Source organism: Pongo pygmaeus, chromosome 12, assembly GCF_028885625.2.
Source record: "Pongo pygmaeus isolate AG05252 chromosome 12, NHGRI_mPonPyg2-v2.0_pri, whole genome shotgun sequence".
Taxonomy (NCBI): Eukaryota; Metazoa; Chordata; class Mammalia; order Primates; family Hominidae; genus Pongo; species Pongo pygmaeus.
Window position 1 is genome coordinate 44,234,420 of NC_072385.2, and position 16,522 is coordinate 44,250,941.

General features: G+C 42.7%; 1 protein-coding gene and 1 pseudogene across 1 annotated transcript in view; both read left to right on the top strand.

Annotated features, from left to right (window-relative positions):
* IL1RN (interleukin 1 receptor antagonist) overlaps positions 1–16,522 on the top strand; it is a 54,190-nt gene that overhangs the window by 7,456 nt on the left and 30,212 nt on the right. The gene's annotated exons all lie outside the window — the stretch shown is intronic.
* LOC129030908 (U6 spliceosomal RNA) lies at positions 1,251–1,369 on the top strand (annotated as a pseudogene).

Below are 16,522 nucleotides of genomic sequence, written 5' to 3' on the forward strand. Positions count from 1 at the left end.
CATTCAGAAGAGTGATTGTGCAAAAGTCAAGATGAAGGGTCTTCAGGAGTGAGTGGAAAGTGAGAACACAGCGACAATGAGTAGGGAGAATTCTTTTAATAATTTTGGCTGTGAAGGGGAGGAGAAAGAGAAGGGTGTAGCTAGAGGGAGTCATGGGGCTAAGGAAAGAAACTGTTAAGATGTGGCAGGTTTAAACAAGTGTGAAAGCTGATAGGAAGGAGCCAGTGAAGGACAGGTTGGAAAAAACAGGGCGAGGTTACAGTATGAGTACATGCATGAGCTCTTGAGCAAACCTGCCTGGATTCAGATTTCCACTCTGTTATTTCTCATCAGAGAAAATTGAATGAAATTGATGTACTCAAATTACTGAAAAAATTATGAGTGTAGGAGAGTCATGCTTTTCTTATTTTCTAATGAATCTGGGAGCAAAGAAAAATGTCATTGTCTGGCTGGGCGCAGTGGATCACACCTGTAATCCCAGCACTTTGGGAGGCTGAGGCGGGCTGGTCACCTGAGGTCAGGAGTTGGAGACCAGCCTGGCCATGTTGGTGAAACCCCGTCTCCATTAAAAATAAAAAGTTAGCTGTGTATGGTGGCATGCACCTGTAGTCCCAGCTACTAGGGAGGCAGATGCAGGAGAATCACTTGAACCCGGAAGGCAGAGGTTGTAGTGAGCTGAGATCATGCCGCTGCACCCCAGCCTGGGTGACAGAGCAAGATACCATCTCAAAAAAAAAAAAAAAAAAAAAAAAAAAAAAAAAAAAAAAAGGCTAGGCACGGTGGCTCACACCTGTAATCTCAGCACTGTGGGAGGCTGAGGTGGGCGGATCATCTGAGGTGGGGATTTTGAAATCAGCCTGACCAACATGGAGAAACCCCATCTCTACTAAAAATACAAAATTAGGTGGGCCTGGTGGCACATGCCTGTAATCCCAGCTACTCAGGAGGCTGAGGCAGGAGAATTACTTGAGCTGGGCAGGTGGAGGTTGCAGTGAGCTGAGATCATGCCATCGCACTCCAACCTGGACAACAAGAGCAAAACTCTGTCTCAAAAAAAAAAAAAGTGTCAGTTACCTTCTTCAAAATTAGCAATAAATCTTTTCAGTATTTATACCATGAAAAATTTATATCATGAAAATAATTTTTCAGTATTATTTCCATTTATCTATTTATCTATGTTTCATGTATCTATTGCTGTGGAATAAACCACCCTTAAACTTAATGGCTTAAAAATAGAAATCATTTAATCTGTGCTCACTTCGGCAGCACATATACTAAAATTGGAACAATACAGAGAGGTTTAGCATGGCCCCTGCACAAGGATGGCATGCAAATTCATAAAGCACTCCATAAGAAATAACTTTTTTTTTTTTTTTACAAAAGAAAGTATCTATTCTCCTTTGTGAATCTGTAATTGGGCATGACTCAGTAGGGACATAGGGACATCTTGTCTTCACTCCATTCAACATCAGCTGAGAGGAGTCTAAGGGTGGGAACTGGACTTGTCAGATGACTGCCTTACTCACAGATCTGGAGATTGATGCTGGATCTCTGCTGGGACCTCAGCGGGACTGTTGGCCAAACCACCTTTGCTTAGCCTTTTCATGACACCTGGGCTTCCCCACAATATGGCGACTGGGTTTCAAGAGTAAGGGCTAAGAGAGAGAGAGAGTCAGGCAGAAACTATATAACTTTTGATGACTTCACTTCAGAAGTCATTCAGCATAACTTTTGCCTCGTTCTATTCACTAATGTCAGTCTGCATTCAAAGGGAGGAAAATCATACTCCACTTCTTAATGAGAAAAGTCTCAAAGAATTCATGGGCATGTTTTAAAATCAGAACAGCAACAAGTTGCCAGTTAAGACAACAAATTACAGGTTTCATTTTCAGGGTTGTTTCTACAATACGTTGAAACATTTTCTGAAATCTTCAGTGTCTTACACTGATTAGTAAACATAAGGAATGTACGTTCATAATAGATCCCTCTTTTGTTCAAATCTTTGCAATGACATATTTATTTTAACTAGGAACAGAAAAGTTGGAGGTGGCAGCCAGGTGCAATGGCTCATGCCTGTAATCCCAGCACTTCAAGAGGTTGAGGCAGGCGGATCACGAGGTCAGGAGCTCGAGACTAGCCTGGCCAACATGGCAAAACACTATGTCTACTAAATATACAAAAATTAACAGGGCTTGGTGTCATGTTCCTGTAATCCCCGCTACTCGGGAGGCTGAGGCATGAGAATCACTTGAACCTGGGAGGCGAAGTTTGAGCCGAGATCGTGCCACTGCACTCCAGCTGGGCAATAGGATGAAACGCCGTCTCAAAAAGAAAAAGAGAAAAGTCTGTGACAGCAGTGGATATTTGTACAGGTCTTTATAATGCACAGAAAAAAAGTGGTAGTCTTGCGGCTGTTCTCAGTTTAATGCCTCTCAGATGAATTCTTTGAAAAAGTTTATGTTGCAAAACCACTGAAGCTGTGAGGGAGTGGGGGCACCTGTATCAGAGAACTTTTTGTTTGTTAATTCTGAAGACTAGAAGCACTATAAGCGATATTATTTGTATGATAAGCAATAGCTCAGGCCTTTGGGCTCTTAAGATTTTCTCAGCCGAAATGAAATAAGAACTAAAAGCAGTTTCATTTAATAACAGTGGGATAAAGAATATAGAGCATTTTTCTTCCCCTTTGTGTAAACATGGTTAAATAAAGTGGGTGTAACAGTAATAAGAACCACCGCTTCACAGGCTTCTATGGGGAAGATTGGGTTCACTCATGCACTCCAAGCCCTTAGCACAGAGCCAGGCACACCGAGGTATGACTAAGTGACTGAGGATGACTGATGATGTGAGAGCCTTGAGGAGGCTGAATGGGACACAAAGCAAATGCAGAGGGACTGACCTTGGGTAAGAGTGGGCTCCTGCTTCTATTGAATGAGAGAGAAGAGAGAAAGCATAAAGAAAGTTTCAATAGGTTTTAATGTGGGTTAATGGGGAACTGAGAAAGTGTCCTTCTCCCAGCTTCTATTACTTTGCTATAAGTGAGGAAAATGGAGATGGGCTAGGAGATTGAAGTCAGTGGAGTAGGCTGGAAATATTTTCTGTGGAGATGGGTCAGCCAGCTCATTATAGAAACATGAAAGGTTTGCTAAGCAAACATGGAGCCAGTTAGTTTTGGATATCATCAATGTGCGGCAGTGGCTTTGGCTTAGTTTGGGAGGGTGGACCTTGGACAGATCCAGAGCTTTCCACACAGTGCAACGGGAGGGCAAAGGAGCCAAACAGTGGAGAATATTGACAAAAGAATGGTCCAAGTGAGCAACTGAAGGAAGTGAAGACCTCCAAGGAGGAGGTGGTAAAGCAAAGTTGAGCAGGTTAAAGGTTGGAAGGTTTCTGTGTGGTTGAAATGCCTGAGCAATGGGAATAATGAAGAATGAGAGAGAGAGAGAGAGAGAGAGAGAACAAGACTGCTATCGGTTGTGGTCAGAGGGTAGTATAGTAATTTTTACAGAGAGGTCATGGTGTTAGTCATCCAAAGGGACATTAAGACCCCTTGGGGATTAGGACAAAGAAGAGAGCTAGGTTCCAGTGCCAAATATTTAATAAATAGGGGAGAATGACTAGGCAGTCAGTAGTTGAAAGCTACAAAGAGAGATATAGGATGGTAAAAACGTTAAAGGACTGATGCTTTTGTTTGTTTTCGTTTTTGTTTTGTTTTACAAAGGCTGGAGAAGTCACAATCTGAAAACGTCAGTAGAGAGATGACCCCATGCTGGCCCTGTGATATCCAGATGGTAGGGGCATGAGCTTCTTCTCCTTGAGAAAGATGCAGGGGAAACATGGTCCCAGAGGATAGCCAGGTCTCAGCCAAGGCACAAATTGAGAAAACAGTTAGAAAAGAGAATGGAAAAAAATAGATAGGTTTATTCATTTAAAAAGTAACTATCAAGCACCTGCTCTGTGCATGATACTGTTTTGGGCATTGAGATGCATCTGTGAATAAGACATAGTAAGGAATTTACATTCCAGTGGTAGGAGACAGAGAATAAATGCCTGAGCAAATACATACTCAATATAATTTTGGATAGTGATACAGGCTGTGCAGAAAAAAAAATGTGCTATTAGATGAAGAGTGAAAGTGTGCAGAGAAAGTGGAGGTTTGCTACAAATTGTGTTCTCCAAAGGAAATGGAGAGTGCTGTGGGAGTTGTGTTGACAGTAACCTTAGATAGATTTTATTGTATTAATGCTTGCTGGAATAAATAGCTCTACTGAATAGCAGATGGAAGAAAGCACACTGGGCTTTGCAAATCATCACTGTGATGCGTGTAATTTTGCAGAACTGCCAGGGTTTCTCACAGCAACTCATTCCCATTGCGGCCCCTTAGGGAAAGCTGTGACCAGTGCAAGATCTCTCCTACCTGCATGACCTCAGGGCCAGCAACAGACAATTGCAACTTCTGCCCACAGACTCCATGGGTCAGGGAACCACTGGAAAGCAAAGCAGACACTTCCTGTATGAGGGTTGGAGGAAGCCTCTGAGGCCCTTTGCGTGCAGCTCAGAGAGCAATGGCATTCTTAGGTCGAGCAAAGGGAAGTGGCTAGCACTTCAGACATGACACTCATTGAAGCTTGGAGGAGACTTTTTTAGGGCAAAGAAAGGGAAGTTTTACTTCACTCATGGTTAGTAAACATAAGACAAGTACATTCTTAATAGATCTCCAAATAACATTAGAGGAAGACCAGGAACAATACTAAGGGGATAGAGCTATAACCGACTGGGGTGAGAAGTGGGGACATTTGGGAAAGAGTCCTCATTCCAGGTGGCCTCAAGGTCAGTATCTGGGCTCCTGTGATTCTCTCTGATGCTCTGATTGGCCACTGCATTGGAAATGCCACTCAGGCTCAGATTGGTGCCCCCCTTGTGTGGTTTTTCTTTATCACATATCCTATAGTCCTCTTTCCTGATTCTCTCTTAACCTGTGTCTCTTCTTGAGATCAAGAGGAAGATATTATTTTCTAGTTACAGTTAAAGTTTTTCCTTTTTAAAATGACCAAATTAATTCATTAATGCCTCATTTATTCCCACCTTTTGAGCTCTCATTATATTCAAGACACTATTGTAAAAAATAGAGGCTTAAAGATAAAAATAATGTTATAACTCACCCAGCAGGAAGAAGAGATAATTTTTTTGAATGATGCTACAAAATAATGTAAATGTTGGGTTTCCCTTTACTCCACATTCTCTCCTTCAGGCATCTCCAAGCTTCAACCATAAATGACAGATCTTTATCTTTAGTTCATTTTTCTCTTCTAGCTTCCAGGTTTGTACATCCAGTTTCCAACTGGACACTCCATTTAGCATCCCATCTGCATCTCAAACACAACACAACTCAAATTGAATTAACCATCTCCCTGACTACCCTTAGAATCAATCTGTTTCTCCGCCTCTTGTATCATCTTTCTCAATGAATGATGCTATTGCTGCCCGCCAGTTATCTAAGCCTTTAAATAATAATACCCTTGATCCCTTCTACATTCAATAGTCACTTCCCATATTCAGTAGTTACTAGGTCCTATTGAGTCTACCTCCTAAACATTTCTAGGGTTTTCTCTCCATCCTTATGGTCAGCACTGTGGGTTAGACTCTTGTCTCCTTATCTGTAGGTCACTGAACAACCTCCCAGCTAGTCTCTTTACCACAAAGTCTTGCCTCCATTTTGTTTTGTTTTGTTTTGTTTAGGAGCAGAGGTTTAATAGGAAAAAGAAAGAGAAAGGAGAGTAGCTCTCTCTTGTGAGAGAGAGGGGCTCCCAAATGGGAATTCCCAGTCTTGCTTTGTTCTAAAGCAGGTCCACATTGCTACATAGGGATGGCACCCTGCCTTTTCTTCAATGGCTCCCCGCATGCTTGTGGCAAAGACAAGGCTCCTCAGATTCTGGGCCCTGCCAATCTTTAGGTCATTTCTCCATTGCCCTTCTGGATTCTTGTACATGCAGCAAATTTAATAACAGCCATTATGATTATGAGGTTCTTAAAGGTTCTCCAGAATGCTGTCATCTCTCACAAGTTCTGTCTTTGCACAGAACTTGTATCTCAACTTCTGTTTGGAAAATCCTTCCTCTTCTACTTCCCTGGTTAATTTTACTCATACTTCAGAGATCAGCTGAAAACTCAACCCCTCTTGGAAACCATGTGTAGCTCTGCAGCTTTTTCTCAGCAGCCACGAGACACTGGATCGCCCCCAGCATAACACTTGCCAAATAGCATGTTAATTGTGAGCCTCTTCCAAGAATCTGTAGGTAGTTCAAGGGCAAGACTGTGCCCTGTGTGTTTGTATCTCCAGTGACTGACTTGTACTGGATACTCAATAAACGTGTGTTAAATGAGTACATGAAAAAAAGGGAGAAAGAATGAAAGGAAGAAAGGGAAGAAAGAAGAAAGGAAAAGAAAAGGAAGGGAAGAAGGAAAGGGGGAAGAGGGAGAAGAAGAGGGAAAGGGAGAAAAATGTAGACTATGGGAATGAAGAGGAGCAATAACTAACTTTAAATCCTATACTAAATAGGCAGTACAGTCTTCAAAGAAGAGGAGATGTTTGGGCCAAGTGTTGAGGTAAAGGGAGGAGTTATCCAGACAGAGTAAGGGCAAGGGGATTTTTAGACACAGCCAAGAATGCGCACAAGCAGAGAGGTATGCAAAAGGGTGAAATGTTGGTTAATTTGTTGGGATTCAGTGAAAGACTATGGAAAGTACCCTAGCTAGTTTAATGGGAAAATGTTTCCATATAAAGAATTTGGTTCTTACAGAATCAGCTGGAGGACCACAGGAATGGGCTTTTGACTGGACATCCAGGAATAATTCCCAGAGGGACACTGTGAAACTGGCTTGCTGGAGAGCCATCATCTCTATCACAATCAGGAAGATGCTGCTACACTGCTGGCTCCAGCAACACAGCACTGGGGCCCAGTGCAGGGATCACACAGCTGTTGGCTTCAGAAAAACACAGCTTTACCTATAATCTGGAGATCAGAAAGTTACCTCCTGAAGCATGCAGTGCTTGCTAAAATATGCAGTAAGGAAATAGATGGCTCTAGGTCAGGCGTGGTGGCTCACATCTGTAATCCCAGCACTTTGGGAGGCCGAGGTGGGTGGATCACCTGAGGTCAGGAGTTCTAGACCATCCTGGCCAACATGGTGAAACCCTGTCTCTAATAAAAATACAAAAATGAGCCAGGCATGGTGGCAGATGCCTATAATCCCAGCTACTCGGAGGGGCTGAGGCAGGAGAAGCCCTTGAACCTGGGAGGCAAAGATTGCAGTGAGCCAAGATTGCACTATTGCATGCCAGCATGGGGGACAAGAGTGAAACTTCATCTGAAAAGAAAAAAGAAAAAAGAAAAAAAATAGATGGCTCTATTTAAATAATGTATTCCAAATTTAAGTCTGCCATGAATGCATCTGCTTGGCAGAATTGAACTCACATCTGGAACTCTAGCTGTAAGACAGTCTGAGAAATGTGGATTTTAGCTTTCCAAGCACTGCAGGAATGAGTTGGATGGATGCTAAGAGAGACATTGAGTAGCCAAGCCACCATCTGTACTACCTCTTTCATGTCTTCTGAGGTGTAGGAACCAGAAATGGTCTGTGTATGTCAGTAGGGATAAGCCAGAGCTCTTTGTGGGGTGGTTTCCCCTCCTGCTCCCTGGCCATGCTGGGGGACTACGCAATTTGTGTACCTTTATGCCCATGGTGGAAAGTTGAGCCAATACTCTCACATTCTTCTCAAGTGAAGCCTGTGCTCCTTTTCTGGATTTCCACCATGCAGCTTAGAGCCCAGCTTAGCATCACCACGTCTGGGGACAGTGCTCATAGGGTGGCTGACTCACAGAGACAAACCTGATACTCTTCTACAAGTGAATGTAGTACAGAGCATGGGGCTTGGAGGAGAGGTCTTGTCCCACCATGAGCCCTACTCTTCAATAGCTGTGTGACCCTGGACAGACTCCTGCAGTGTTCTGGATCTTGTTTGGTGCTTTGTGATATCAAAATGCTCACTCATAAAGTGAGTGGTCAGAATAGTAGCCACTGCCACAGGTAACCCAATGCTTTCTGTGTCTTGCTTCACTCCCTCAGATTCAAAGTCTTCAGTAAGAGCATCCACGTGGCTTATAAACAAAGGCTCATGTGCCCACACTTTCCTCACTATCAGGGAGGAGGAAGGGAGTAGTTGGTTCTTTCTGGTTATGAAATGGAAGGCAGAGCCCTGTCTCCCACCAAAACGAGACCAGTGTGGAATTCATCCCCAAATGGAAAGCATGTTTAGTTGATGGGTAGAAAATTTAAAAGCCACTACACTGCGAATGCCTGTATAGTTGCACATATTTTTAAATAGAGATTGCTCACTTTTGCTTCCTCCTGGGCATGGCACTGATATCCATGAAATCATAAGTTTAATGGACTGTGTATTTCTATTACATCTTAAAATAAATACATAATAATACTATTAAAACACAGAAATACATCCTGAGATCTGAAATTAATCTTTTGTACCACCAGTGATATACATCACATACTTTAGGAACCCAAATGCAAAGTGTTGACAACATAGTGTGGCAAATTAATCTTTGTGGGTAGATCCATTTGCATCAGTCAGGTCTCTGTGGAACAAGCAGTGGAAATAGACTTCAGACTAATTTAAACAGAAATTTATTGATTTTTTAAAAAAAGTATTCAAAACAAATCAGGTTAGTTCCCAGAATGAATAGGAAGGCTGGATAACTGGCTTAGAAAATGGATAGAGATCGAGGGAGACTTTTGTAGGGGGTGGCGAATGTGCCAATGAAAGACAGAGAGGGGGTATTCACAGAGGAAGGATCATTCTGCTGTAACATTCTCTTCTTCCTTTAAAAAAAATTTTTTTTGTGGGGGAGCTGGAAATGAAAATCATTTTATTTTCAGCATTACTTCTTTTCTGTGTGTGATTGCATTTTTTTCAACAGGTTTCTGGGAAACAGGCATGTTTGGTTACATGAATAAGTTCTTCAGTGGGGAGTTTTGAGATTTTAGTGCACCCATCACCCAAGCAGTGTACACTGTACCCGCTGTGTAGTCTTTTATCCCTCATTCCCCCTCCCACCCTTTCCCCCTGACTCCTCAAAGTCCATTGTATGATTCTTATGCTTTTGAGTCCTTACAGCTTAGCTCCCACTTATGAGTGATATATATGTATGTATATCACATTTTCTTTATCCACTCATTGATTGATGGGCTTTTGGGCTGGTTTCATATTTTTGCAATTGTGAATTGTGCTGCTATAAACATGCGTGTGCAAGTATCTTTTTCATATAATGACTTCTTTTCCTCTGGATAGATACCCAAAAGTGGGATTGCTGGATCAAAGAGTAGATCTATTTTTAGTTCTTTAAGAAATCTCCACACTGTTTTCCATAGTGGTTACACTAGTTTACATTCCCACCAACAGTGTAAAAGTGTTCCCTTTTTACCACACCCATGCCAACATCTATTTTTTTTTATTATGGCCATTCTTGTGGGAATAACTTGTTACTGCATTGTGGTTTTGATTTGCGTTTCCCTGATAGTGATATTGAATATTTTTCCATAAGTTTGTTGGCCATTTGTATATCTTCTTTTGAGAATTGTCTATTCATGTCCTTAGCCCACTTTTTGATGGGATTGTTTGTTTTTTTTCTTGCTGATTTGTTTGAGTTCCTTGTAGATTCTGGATATTAGTCCTTTGTTGGATGTATAGATTGTGAAGATTTTCTCTCATTCTATGGGTTGTCGGTTTACTCTGTTGATTATTTCTTTTGTTGTGCAGAAGCTTTTTAATTAAGTGCCATTTATTTGTCTTTATTTTTGTTGTGTTTGCTTTTGGGTTCTTGGTAATGAAGACTTTGCCTAAGCCAATGTCTAGAAGGGTTTCCTAATGTCTAGAAGGGTTTTCTAGAATTTTTATGGTTTTTGGTCTTAGATTTAAGTTCTTGATCCATCTTGAGTTGATTTTCATATAAGATGAGAGATGAGGGTCCAGTTTCATTTTTCTACATGTGGCTTCCCAATTATCTCAGCACCATTTGTTGAATAGGGTGTCCTTTTCCCACTTTATGTTTTTGTTTGCTTTGTCAAAGATCAGTTGACTGTAAGTATTTGGCTTTATTTCTGGGTTCTCTATTCTGTTTCATTGGTCTATATGCTGGTTTTTATACCAGTACTATGCTGTTTTGGTGACTATGGCCTTATAGTATAGTTTGAAGTCGAGTAATGTAATGCTTCTAGATTTGCTCTTTTTGCTTAGCCATACTTTGACTATGTGGGCTCTTTTTTGGTTCCTTATGAATTTTAGGATTTTTTTTCTAGCTCTGTGAAAATGATGGTAGTATTTTGTTGGGAATTGCATTGAATTTAGATTGCTTTTGGCAGCATGGTCATTTTCACCATACTGATTCTACCATCCATGAGCATGGAATGTGTTTCCATTTGTTTGTGTCATCTATGATTTCTTTCAGCAGTGTTTTGTAGTTTTCCTTGTAGAGGTCTTTCATCTCCTTGGGTTAAGTATATTCCTAAGTATTTATTTTTATTTTTATTTTTTTGCAGCTGTTGTAAAAGGGATTGAGTTCTTGAATTGATTCTCAGCTTGGTTGCTGTTAGTGTATAGCAGGGCTACTGATTAGTGTACACTAATTTTGTATCCTGAAACTTTGCCAAATTCATTTACCAGTTCTAGGAATTTTCTGGATGAGTCTTTAGGGTTTTCTAAGTATACAGTCATGTCATCAGCAAACAGCAACAGTGTGACTTCCTCTTTACTGGTTTGGATGTCCTTTATTTCTTTCTCTTGTCTGATTTTTCTGGCTAGGACTTCCAGTACTATGTTAAATAGAAGTGGTGAAAGTGGGCATTCTTGTCTTGTTCCAGTTCTCAAGGGGAATGCTTTCAACTTTTTCCTGTTCAGTATAATGTTGGCTGTGGGTCTGTCGTAGATAACTTTTATTACCTTAAGGTATGTCCCGTCGATGCCAATTTTGCTGAGGGTTTTAGATCATAAAAGGATGCTGGATTTTGTCACATGCTTTTTCTGCATCTACTGAGATGATCACGTGATTTTTGTTTTTAATTCTCTTTATGTAATGTATCACATTTATTGAGTTGTGAATGTTAGACTATCCCTGCATTCCTGGTATGAAACCCATTTGATCATGGTGGCTTATCTTTTTGATATGCTGCTGGATTCGATTAACTAGTATTTTGGTGAGGATTTTTGTGTCATGTTCATCAGGGATATTGGTCTATAGTTTTCTTTTTTTGTTACGTCCTTTCCTGGTTTGGCATTAGGGTGATACTGGCTTCATAGAATGATTTAGTGAGGATTCCCTCTTTTGCTATTTTTTGGAATCGTGTCAATAGTATTGATACCAATTCTTCTTTGAATGTCTGATAGAATTCAGCTGTGAATCCATCTGGCCCTGGACTTTTTTTGTTGTTACCATTTCCATTACAATTACTTCTAACTACCATTTCAATCTCACTGCTTGTTATTGATCTGTTCAGAGTTTCTATTTCTTCCTGGTTTAATCTAGGAGGGCTGTATATTTCCAGGAAATTATCCATCTCCTAGGTATTCTAGTTTATGCACATAAGGGTGTTCATAGTAGGCTTCAATGACCTTTTGTATTTCTGTAGTATTGGAACGTCTCCCATTTCATTTCTAATTGAGCTTATTTGGATCTTCTCTCTTCTTTTCTTGGTTAATCTTGCTAATGGTCTATCACTTTTGTTTATCTTTTCAAAGAACCAGTTTTTGTTTCATTTTTCTTTTGTATTTTGTCTGTTTCAATTTCATTTAGTTCTGCTCTGATCTTGTCATATTACCAGAATAGCTTTTCTGGTTCCTTCTCATTTGGGTAGACTACGTCAGAGGGAATATCTGGGACTCAAGGGCTGCTGTTCAGTTTCTTTTGTCCCTCGGGGTGCTCCCTTGATGTGCTGCTCTCCCTTCCCCTAGGGATGGGGCTTTCTTAGAGCTGAACTGCAGTGATTGTTATTTATCTTCTGGACCTGGCCACTCAGTGGAGCTACTGGGCTCTGGGCTAGTACTGGGGAGTATCTGCAGAATCCCGTGATATGATCCGTTTTCAGGTCTGTCAGCCATGGATTCCAGCACTTGCTTTGGTGGAGGCAGGAGGGGAGTGAAGTAGACTCTGTGAGGGTTCTTGTATTTTTGTTAACTGCACTGATTTTGTGTTGGTTGGCCTCCAGCTAGGAGTTGGTGCTTTCAAGAATGCATCAGTATAGGGAGGATCAGGCAGTGGGTGAGACCCACTCCTGGCCTTAAAGCTCCCAAGAGATTATGTCTTTTGTATTTGGCTATCAGGGCGGGTAGAGAAAGATCATCAGGCAGGGGCAGGATTAGGTGTGTCTGAGCTCATACTCTCCTTGGGCCGGGCTTGCTGAGGCGGCTATGGGGTCTGGGGGTGTGATTCCCAGGCCAGTCGAGTTCTGTTCCCAGGTGGATTATGGCTGCCTCCGCTGTGTCACACAGGTTGCTGGGGAAGTAGGAGAAAGCTGGCAGCCACAGGCCTCACCCAGCTCCCATGCAGCCCACAGCCCTAAAGGCCGGTTTCACTCCCACCATGCCCCACCAACAGCACTGAGTTTATTTCCAGGAAGCTGGTGAGCAGGGCTGAGAACTTTCCCCAGGCTACAGCCTCCCAGCTGAGAAAATGAGCGAACTCACAGTTCCTCGACTGTCCCATGGAGCCTGCAGTGGCAATCCACCTCCTTCAAAGGGTCTGTGGACTTTCTCGGCTTTCCTGGTACGTTCCTGTGGAAGTTCTTGGAGCAAAAGTTCACGATGTGGGTCTCCACACACTGCTCTGTTCGTCTGAGTGGGAGCTGCAAATTAGTCCTGCCTCCTATCCGCCATTTTTCCTCAGCATCCTCTTCCTTCTTAAAAGCTGGACCAAGCCTGTAATACCAGCATTTTGGGAGGCCTAGGTGGGCGGATCACGAGGTCAGGAGATCAAGACCATCCTGGCTAACATTGTGAAACCCCGTCTCTACTAAAAAAGTACAAAAACAATTAGCTGGGCATGGTGGCGCATGCCTGTAGTGCCAGCTACTCGGGAGGCTGAGGCAGGAGAATAGCGTGAACCCGGGAGGTGGAGCTTGCAGTGAGCCGATATCACTCCATTGCACTCCAGCCCGGGCGACAGAGCGAGACTCCGTCTCAAAAAAAAAAAAAAAAAAAAAAAAAGCTGGAAAACTGGAGATTATTTTGAGGCCAGGCGCATTCATGTTCAGGCCAACAGGTACCAGCTGAGTCTTGTGCTAGTCACAAGAGAAGCAGCCAATGACAAGGGGAGGACAAGAGTCTGTCAGGCCAAGCACTGGCCCCTCGTGGAGACAAAGAAGAATGAGCTGTGGTCCTCACAGCTATGAGGTTGGCCTAATGGTTTCTCTTGCAGGCACGGTGCCATTGCACTTCCTATAGGCCCCCACCTAGGAGGTACTTCTATCACCCTGTCACACAGATGAAGAAACTGAGGCTCGGAGAGGTTAAGGAACTTATCCCAGTTAGTAAGTGGTGCCGACAAGAATCAAATTTAGACTGTTCTGACAGAAAGCCATGTTTGTAATCACCACATATTTATGCTCCTTCTTAGCACAGGGTGGCTAAAAAGCTCAAACAAGCCAAGATTTAAATACCACAAAGAAGATCCAAGAGACCTGTGAGGAGGAGGAGACTGCCAGTGGCTGGGCGATCAGGAAGACTTTGTAGGAGAGGAAAAATATTTTTTCTCAGTTCTCATAAGTTCTTAGTTGGAATGGGCAGATTAATAAGAGAAAAACAAGCAGATGTTTATTAACATGTATATTTCATATATACATGGGAGACACCCAGGGAATAAGTAGCTTTCAAAGAGGTGGCTTTGAATTCCAGCTTATATAGTGTCTTCAACAAAGAACAGTAAAGTTTTAGAGACATGACAAGAGAATTAAAAAGGACTTTGAGTCTCTAAGAATAGTGACTTGTGGAAAGGCGAAATGTCAGATAAAGGCTAGTTTGTAAAGCTTGTTAATGTAAATTCCCCTGGTGCCATCTCCAGACTGATAAGAGTCTTAAAATTGTCTTCGCTGGTTGACCTTTGTCCTCCCTGGTGGATGCAGTGGGGGTGGGGAGTAGGGATTGGGGTAGCGAGGGGGTTTCCTTCCACCTGTGGGAAGAGGCATTCACATTTTAAGATTGGGAGCAGGAGGCCTGATGTGATTAGAGCTGTGATGTAAAACCAACATTCAAAGATATTTTAATGTATCATACCTGTAATCTTTTTAAAAACTTGGGAAAACAACTTATAATTTTCACGAGAACATTAATAAAAATAACAAGTTGCACCTACTATAGCCACTATTTCATAAAAGAAAGGCCATTTTTACATTTCCTCTCCACTCAGTGAGCATGATCTCAGAAGAAAGGACTGCCTTTCTCAAGAGTGAAGAGTTAACAATAGCATCCCAACATATTTAAATATCAAGCCCTGGGCTCTCGATTTTCTCATTTCATTTAGCCCATCATTAAAACTGGCACTGGTCTAAGGACCAACATGTAGAAACCACTGCTCTGAAAGATCCTGGCAATAGCGTAGAAGGCAGATTGGAGCTGGGGAAGAGAGACTTTTTTATTCTTTTTTTAATTACTTTTTTTGAGACGGAGTTTCTCTCTTGTTACCCAGGCTGGAGTGCAATGGCGCGATCTTGGCTCACTGCAACCTCCACCTCCCCAGTTCAAGCGATTCTCTTGCCTCAGCCTCCCAAGTAGCTGGGATTACAGGCATGCATTACCACACCCGGCTAATTTTGTATTTTTAGTAGAGACAGGGTTTCTCCATGTTGGTCAGGCTGGTCTTGAACTCCCGAACTCAGGTAATCCGCCCACCTAGGCCTCCCAAAGTGCTGGGATTACAGGTGTGAGCCACCGTGCCCTGCCCGAGACTTTTTATCTTAAGCAGCTTGTCTTAGTCACCTCAGACTGCCATAACAAAATACCACAGGCTGGGTGGCTTAACCAACAGGAAGAATGTATTTGCTCCCAGTTCTGGAGGCTATGATCAAGTCTCAGATCATCCACTTGCTGACTGGCAGACAGCTACCTTTTCACTGTGGCCTTTCCTTGGTGTCTGTGCAGGCACAGGGAGAGAGAGAGTTCTCTGGTGTCTCTACCTCTTCTTATAAAGACACCAATTCTATTGTGTTAGGGCCTCACCCTTATTTAACCTCAATTACTTTCTTATAGGCTCTATCTTCAAATACAGCCACATTGGGAGTTAGGACTTTGATATGTGGATTGTGGAGGGATTCAGTTCACATAGAGCTATTGCAATGGTTTGGACAAGCAGCTCTAATTGGGGAAGGGGGAAGCCTGTAGGCATGGGAAGGCGAGGTCAGGTGTGTCACACGCGTCCATGTGAAAAGACCACCAAACAGGCTTTGTGTGAGCAACAAGGCTGTTTATTTCACCTGGGTGCAGGTGAGCTAAGTCCAAAAAGAGAGTCAGTGAAGGGAGATGGGGTGGGGCTGTTTTATAGGATTTGGGTAGGTAGTGGAAAATTACAGTCAAAGGCGGTTTCTCTCTTTGGGCAGGGGTGCGGGTCACAAGGTGCTCAGTGGGGGAGGTTCTGAGCCAGTAGAAGGAATTTCACAAGGTTAATCACTCAGTTAAGATGGGGCAGGAATAAATCACAATGGTGGAATGTCATCAGTTAAGGCAGGAACTGGCCATTTTCACTTCTTCTGTGATTCTTCACTTGCTTCAGGCCATCTGGATCTATATGTGCAGGTCACAGGGGATACAATGGCTTAGCTTGGGCTCAGAGGCCTGACAAGGCACAGGAGGAGCTGGGATAGAGGTGCAAAGTACTCATGCTGACCTGACATCCCATGGCCATGGCAGACATGACTACTTGATCAGACAATACTTTCTTGGAATCAAAGACACAACTTCACAGTCCTAAGCATCATAGTTCAGGCAGCCTGTATCAGTAGATCAGAGTGGGCACATGACCTGGTGCTATCACTCCATCCTGTGAGGGTAGATGGGATTGGAATGGAGGTGGAGGAGTCACAGGTGGTCCTGATGTCACAGGCCTGGGAGTCTGAGAGAAGTGCAGTAGGTAGTATTATGGCCCTCAAAGACATCCGTGTCCTAACGTCTAGAGTCAATCCAAGTGTTACCTAACATAGAAAAAAGGATTTTGCAGATGGGATTAAACTAAGGATCTCAAGATAGAAAGACTCTCCTGGATTATCCAGTTGTGTCCAATGTAACAGCAAGCATTCTCAAAATAGGGACACAGGAGATTGAATTGCAAGGGAGATGTGCTGATAAAAGGAGAGGTTGGAGTGATGCTGCCATGAGGAAAGGAATGTGGGTGGCTTCTAGCAGCTGGCAATGATGCGGAAATGGATTCTCCCCCAGAGTCCAGAAAGATCACAGCAGTGCTGACACCTT